At 41.7% G+C, this 8092-nt stretch overlaps 1 pseudogene; it reads left to right on the forward strand.

The window, feature by feature from the left end:
- The first annotated feature begins 3630 nt into the window (after positions 1–3630).
- On the forward strand, positions 3631–4423 carry LOC110211502 (SOSS complex subunit B1 pseudogene; annotated as a pseudogene).
- Positions 4424–8092: the final 3669 nt, after the last annotated feature.

Here is an 8092-nt window from a genome sequence, read left to right on the forward strand (position 1 = left end):
GTCTTAAACACCGTCAGAGGATAGAATGCATCAAAACAACAGTGAGCTGCTGCTGCACTATTCCTTTCAATTCATTCAGTCACAAGCTTCCTTTTGATTTGAAGGTGGTAGGTTATATGTGGAATGGGTGGTTGCATGAGCTATCAGAAGGATATGGCCACGGTCACCTTATTTTGCCTAATTGTTTTTAATCGTGTTTTATTTTAGATTTTGTTTTGTTATAAAAGAAGTTCCTAGGAGTATGGAGTGAGGAAGACACCAGGAAGTAAGAATAGAGTGAAAAAAATCCATAAAACATTTATTTAAGAGTCTTTTCATTCTATAAAATTTTGCTGCACATGTTTGTTTTGACCCCTGAGAGAGTATGAAAAAAACAGTCCACCACGCCATCAAATCTCCTTTTCACAGATCTAAACAAATATTCCCTTCTGAATCTTGCCAAAATCTTCTATTTCTCTCATTTTACCCCCACTAGTTGCTTTTCCTAGGTGGTGCGGTAGTAGACCACTGAATTTGTAGTCAAGAAGACTGTAAAATAGTTAGGATAATAATAACACCTGCCTCCCAGGCTTATCATGAGAATCAAATGACACACTCTTTGTAAAGCACTTAGTACAGTGCTTGGCACATAGTACATGCTATATAAATGCTACCTATGTTGTCGTTGCTGTTGTCATTACCTGAATTCAAATGTGACCTCAGACATTTAATAGTTGTATGACCCTAAGTCACCTGATAATCTCTCTTAGCCTCAGTTTCTTCATCATAAAATGGGGATAATAATAGGATCCCACATGGTTATTGTAAGGATCAAATGAGATAATATTTGCAAAGCACTTTACATACCTCGATGTGCTCTATAAATGCTATCACTTATCATTACTATTATTTCCTAATATGTAGAAAACTGCAAAAGTACATATAAAGGATAAATTTTGCAAAATATTTTAGAAAGGATTCAACACAACAAGAAATATGAGCAACAGCAGTAGGACTTAGAGTAAGTAAAATAAAAAGACTTTCACTTAAAGCAATCCCACTTTGAGCGTGGAAGAACTTGAGAGTCAACAAAGGGGATAACCTAAGGAATCTGGATTTAGTGTGGATTCAGTTTACAGAATGTAATAATAGGAACAGGGTTAAATGTAAGATACCTGGTCCTAGAGGAATTCTAATTCATATTAACTGGAAAGGAATGCAAGAAGTGAGAGGCAGGTTAAGTGTAGGAGATTCAGCATGAGAGAAGAATTCCATTCCTCCAGATCACTGGAGCAGCTCAGGAATCCCCCCCACACACTCAGATCTGCCTTGGGAAGGCTTTCTCAGGACTTCATTGTTCATTCTGGGCATTCAGGTGGGAGGGATTCAGTTATTCCACACAGTTTCCCACAATCTGGGGAATAAGAAGAGAAAAACTCAGAGGACTTTTTGACTTGTGAAGAAATTCAGCTTTGCCTGATCATTACAAGAGAGTAAGGACCAATGGAGCAGGGAAACCACCAAGTCATTTCCCTCCTCTTGGCCTCATTTCCTGTCTCCAAAACGAGACATTTGGACCAGATGATCTCTAAGGTCCCTTTCAACTTATACATTCTATGAATTCTATGAATGTCAAAGAATCTGCCTGAGAGAGATTCAATTTCACAAGCTATCTCAAAGGATTTGTGATAAACCACTGCAGTCATTCTGTTTAGAAAATTGGTTTGTTTTGCTAAAATGTTTTGAAACGTTTAGAGGGGGGAAAAAAGCAATATCCCCTCCACCCTTCTATGAATTAAAAGCAGGTCTTCCAGAGAGCTGGCTTTAACTAGTTTAGTATTCTCAGGAGCTGTTTCCTCTTTCCTCCCCCAAACAACTAAACTAGCTAAAGAATAATCTGTAGCGACTTTATGCAAAATAGATAATCAAGTGCCTCTGGGCCAGGCTGGAAGCAGGGGACACAGACCAGAATATTTGTAATGCTGCCCCCTTTAAAGACTGAGGGAAAACCCAGGTAGAATGAACAGTTTTCAACTGGGAATGTTGTCCTCTAGGCAGGGTATACATCTATGAATAGTCATTACCCTTCACCTGGTGGCAGATGCTGGGATTACAGGCATAAGTGCCTGGGAGAATCTCACCAGCCTCTTCAGGGATTTGCTTGCAAATTTGTTGTTCAGTCATTTCAGTCACGTCTAACTCTTTGGGACCCTATTGGGCTCTTCTTGACAAAGATACTGGAGAGGCTTGTCATTTCCTTCTACCATTCATTTTACAGGTGAGGAAACTGAGGCGAACAGGGTTAAGTGACTTGCCCAGGGTCACACAGCTAGTAGTGTCAAGTGTTTGGTCTGAGGCCAGATTTGAACTCAGGTCCTCCTGACTTCAGGACCTGTGCTCTATCCACTGCGCCACCAAGCTGCCCCCATTCTGCTTATTCTCATAATCCACGATATTCCTCAGCACTTAGGCATGCGTTTAAGTTTTATCTCATTACGTTCTCTTGTCCATACATTGCTCAATAACTGTTTTCAAGTTGTTACACGTGAGCACATTTTGATTCCCCAAAAAGGGATGTTGTTCCTTCTTTGCTGCTCCAAACAGACTAGTACAGTGCCGGGCACACAGTAGGAATTCAACAAATGCTTTCTAAATAAATGAAGGAGTGCGTCACCACTGATTTCTAACTAAATATGGCAAAGAAAGAGTCTTTCATCTTCTTCCACAACTCAACTACAGTGCCCTACTTATTCATCACCATGGCAACACTGCTATTTCCAGCTCCTCCCAAGCAGGAAATCTGTGAGTCATTTTTGGCCTACTCATTGCATGCGCTTTTTCCCACCATCCATAGTTAGACATTTTCCTTCTTCATTCCCATTCCCTTAATATTCACAGACAAAGCAGCATTCTCAGTTATCACAGAGCCTCTGCTGGGTTCTTCCCTCCTAGAGTTGAAAGGAACCTCAGAGCCCCTCCAATCCAACTCACATCTGAGCAGAAATCTCCCTTACAAGATACCCAAATGGTCATCTAGCCTTGGTTTGAAGACTTCTAGGGAGTCAGTCAGCAAGTAGTTTTTTAAGCATCCATATGTGCCAGGCACTATGCTAAGCAGGGGATATTCACTTTTTTGTGATGTGTTTTGTACAGCTCTAATTGGTTTTTGTAGCTTCTATCTGTTTTTGCCAGTCTACCCACCCTGAGGCCACATAGAATGGCTCATACTTAAAGTAGCTATTATATCTTCTCTTTTCTAAGCAAAAACATTCCCAGTTCTTTCAATCGTCATTGGATACATTTTGCAGTCCCTTTGAAAATCATCCTCATCACTTACCCTGCTCTAGACATTCTGCAGTTTTCCCCTAGCCTTCCTAAAATGTCTACGCTGAACCCAATACACCAGAAATAATCCAATCATAGAAGGGAGGGCAGACTGGGGGATGCATGCCATCTTGGAATGCGGAGAAAATTTGGAACTCAAAATCTTGTGGAAGTGAATGTTGAAAACTAAAAATAAATAAATAAAATTTTAAAATGAAGAGGAAAAAATAGCTCTGATCTGTCATTATTTAAAATGTTACATAGCAGAGGAGGGGTCGCGCACGTCGGTAGGCGTCTCGAGGGCGTTGATTGGCCCGCATTCCCGGACCGGGATACTTCTGGAATGTCCGAGACTACGTTCCATTTGGCTGCATCCGGCCGAGGCCAGGACCCTGGCTCCCCCTGGGGGTGGCTAAGCGGCGTGCACCATCCTCCCCGCTGGGGAGTGGAGGCCTGGGCAGCATGGCGACGGAGACCTTTGTGAAAGATATCAAACCAGGACTTAAGAATCTGAATCTCATCTTCATTGTGCTAGAGACAGGCCGAGTGACCAAGACAAAAGATGGACATGAGGTGATGACCTGCAAAGTAGCAGATAAAACAGGTAGCATCAATATATCTGTTTGGGATGATGTTGGCAACCTGATCCAGCCTGGGGACATTATTCGACTCACCAAGGGATACGCTTCAGTATTTAAAGGCTGTCTGACGCTCTACACAGGCCGTGGGGGTGATCTGCAGAAGACTGGAGAATTCTGTATGGTTTATTCTGAGGTCCCCAACTTCAGTGAGCCAAACCCCGAGTACAGTGCCCAGCAGCTCCCCAGCAAAACGGTACAGAACGACAGTACATCTGCCACTTCCCAGTCCCCTTCTGGCCCTTCTGCTGTGTCTCCAGCCTCTGAGAATCAAAATAGGAACGGCCTAACCAGCCCCCCTGGCCCAGGCAGTGGCCCCCATGCACCCCACGCCCCTACTCACCCTATCAGCACCCGAATCACTCGAAGTCAGCGTAGCCACACACCTGCTGGCCCTCCAGGCCCCTCTTCCAACCCCGTCAGCAGCGGCAAAGGGACCCGGAGGAGCAGCAAGAGATAGGGAGAAGCCCTGCTTCCTCATGAAGACAACCCTCTTCTCTGTCTCCCCACTAGGAACAAAGACTGCCCATTGAGAGCTAGCTGTGTGTGTATGGTATGGGGGTATTTTAGCCTCAAACTTGGAGCTGATGTATTGGGGGGCAGTAATCTCTCCCCCGTATTTCTTAAGCCAAACCCCATCCCCCACTCAAGTGAAAATACTTTGTCTCCTGCCCCTTCATTCTGGGCACTCCAAACCTCCTCTGCCGTTTTTAGAAACCAAATTTGGTGTATGTTAAATGTGTATGATATAGGGGACTTTCCTAATAAATACTTACACCCAGAAAAAAAAATTTATATAGCATAAGATCAAGGACAGATCCCTGAATGCTCTATCAGAGACCTCCCCTAAGTTGACATTAATACTTTGTGTCTGGTCATTCAACCAGTTCTAAATGTGCCTAACTGTCCTCTTATCTAGCTTACGTCTCTCCATCTTGTCCACAAGAAGAGTGTGGGGAACTCTGTCAAATGCCTTGCAGAAATTTATGTATACTATATCTACAGCATTCTCTTCTGCCATCCTCGCTCTAGTCTGCCAAAGTAGTGACACTTAGTGCTAAATGAGGAAATGAGGCTAATCTGGTATGATCAATCCTGATTGTATGTTGGTTTGTACTTAGTACTATTTAGAAAGTTTTAGAATATTTCATTAATTGCATTTTAGTACTATTTAGAATATTTCATTAAATTATTCACAAAAGTCCACACCATAGGTGAATAAAGACCAGATTAGAAAATGGGGTCAAAAGATATAAAAGTATGGGTCTCCAATCCAGGAAAAGAAGTGTTTTTCTATAAACTAATGACATAAGGGGGAATAATCACACAATGTGTAGCCTGGGAATGACACCACCTATGCCCCACTTCCAGCACACTTGCACCAACAAAGTCTGTAGTTTCATTTTGCAACCCATTGACATTCTCTCCTTCCTTTGCCATAATTTTATTTTTTAGTTCTGCCTTCTAGAAACCAGCAGAAAGCCCTGTTACTAAAAATGTCACTCTTATAACAACTACAGGGTTTGACATGGATTTCTTCCTTTAGTAGCAACAATCATAATTGCATTTGCAGTAATTTACCATTTCCAAAGATAGAAAGTGAATGGCCTTCATTATCTTCATCATCATCATTGATAGCATTTTCAGAGGGCTTGAAGTTTTTGCCAAGTGTTTTACATATATTATCTTATTTGTACTTCGCAACAACCCAGTAAGGTAGGTGATATTAATATCTCCATTTTACAGATAAGGAAACTAAAGCTGAGATAAAATGGCCTACCCAGAGTCACATGACTAAAAATAGTCTGAAGCAGGATTTGAACTTAGGTCTTCTTGACTGCAGGTCTAACACTCTACCACTTAGCTGTCATCATGGCCTGAAAGGTTGATAGGCAATGCTACCAACAACAGAGTGTACCAGTGACCTTGCTAGTCCAATTGCATGATTGGAAAACTGCATCTTTACCTTATACATCCCTATTCCAATGTAACACATCATCATGTGGAGGGACACTATTACCAACATCAAGGAGAAAATGGTCATTGTCAAGGGGCAAGAACTCTGAATTGCCAGTGTGGAGCTTTTTGTTAATGTTTCTGGCTGTGAGGCACAATCTTAAAACTGTACAAAAGTGAATTGTTGGAGGATTGGTTTCCATTTTAGGAATTTGGCAGGAAGGATATTCGAGCTTCAGAAGGCAATAGAAGGCAAAACTACTTCCATCCTTCTTCCTCCTCCCTTTGCACTCCCTACCACCACCACCACCACCACCACCACTGCCACCATACACACATTGACCACAACAGCACAGTGGATGGAATGGTTGATTATCTGTCAAAGGGTAAGGGATGTGGAGATCCCACTAAACAACAGGATGACCTATAAATCCTAAGAACCTGATCTGAAGACCTAGATCCCATTCCAAGGCCTTGTTTCCAGCCTACCTGTAGGAACACCACCAACCTATTCAGGGTTGATGAATAATGGCTCAGAAGATTTAACTGCTGCAGAGGCCTATGGGACTTGCTTTTGGCAGTCTCTTTGTTGCATGTTAGCATACCCTAACTCAAGGTTAATTACCCTGCCAGGTCTTTGCCTTAAGGATCAAAAGAGGTAACATCTTTAAAGCTGTTAGTAAATTTTAAAGCCTATGTAAATATCTAGTTTAGAAAGTATGGTGTAATGAAAACAGTGCTCTATTTGGATGGAGCCAGTAGAGACCTGGGTTTGAATCCTGCCTTCAATACTTTGTGACCATCTGTTCAGCAGAGATAATAATATCTGAAGTACCTATCTCACAGACTGTTGTGAAGGTCAGAGATGGACTGAATGAGACAATGTGTACAAAGAATATTATACACCTTACTGGCAACAATTATAATTATCAAATGAGATAATAACAGAGAAAAGGTTTTGCAAACCCTATAGGTCTATGTTCATGCTAGCTACTGTTGTTGTTAACATAATAATTAACCTCAACTTGTAGTCCTGCAAGATCTGCTTTCTGTGTCCCTCCCCCAGCTAAGAACCCTCATTCCAAGACAGATGGTACCTCTTTTCTCTTGTTTTCATGAGGCATTTTGGGTATGTGTCCACTCAAGCCTGATCACATAGTGCCTAATTCCAGGGCTATGAGAGACCAAACTGTACATGTGTACCTACTATTGATTATGGCTACCATGCTGAAGCACCATAAGCCCATTCTGAATGCTGATTGATTGGAGTAATAATTGTTATTCTTATTTGAAACTTTATAAAAAAAGCTGAAACCACAGTCATCTACTCAGATCACCTTAACCTGGACAGTGCATTTTGGCCACTACTTGTATGAAATGAAGATGCCCCAGTACAGATCTGGAACCTCCTCTTGCCTTGGTCATATGCCTCTCCTTGGACATTGGTATGCTCCATGCTTGTGGTATGTTCCTAGCCAGACTCATGCTTAGGATCCTCAGACTTCTCTATCTGCCTCCCTATGCCAACCTAGGCTAGAAATAAAAATGACTCACTGTGATTTTTTTCCTCTTGAATTTCCCCATCAGAATTTGGTCTGGTACAGTTTCTGGATCTGTTTGGAGGAATTTTGAGTGGGAGGACAAAGCTTGTTTGCACTACTTCCTGCTCCTCTGCCACCTTGGCTCTACCTCCTGCAAAACTTCTGGAAAATGTTGTTTGTATCTAATGCTGCTTGCTCATTTATCACCTTCCCAACCCTGTGCACTAAGACTTCATTCCTCCTTTACCTCTGCTACAATTGCTCTTTCAAAGGTCACTAAGGACCTTATTTCTAAATAATAAAATTTAGAACTTGAAGGTACCTTAGAGATCGTCTTATTCAATCGTTTTATTTTATGGATAAGCAAACTGAGGCTCAGACAGATTAAAATACTTGCCCAAGGTCACATAGCTAGAAAATAAATTTGTCAATTCTCAATTTCCTTAAAGTCTTAGCAAAACTTTCCTTCCTTAGCTACTGTTATCAAACTCTGTACCACTTTCTTCCTACCTTTCTAACCATGCCATTTTCTATTTATTTCCTCCTCATTCTCTTTCTAACCTCTTAATGTAGGTGGTCCCAAAGGCTTGTTTGTGGCTATCATCTCTTGTCTATAGATTTCCTTTCATGCAACGATCTTGTTCAACCCTATCA

This window comes from Phascolarctos cinereus, unplaced genomic scaffold (assembly GCF_003287225.1).
Source record: "Phascolarctos cinereus isolate Bilbo 61053 unplaced genomic scaffold, phaCin_HiC Scaffold_726;HRSCAF=1367, whole genome shotgun sequence".
Taxonomy (NCBI): domain Eukaryota; kingdom Metazoa; phylum Chordata; class Mammalia; order Diprotodontia; family Phascolarctidae; genus Phascolarctos; species Phascolarctos cinereus.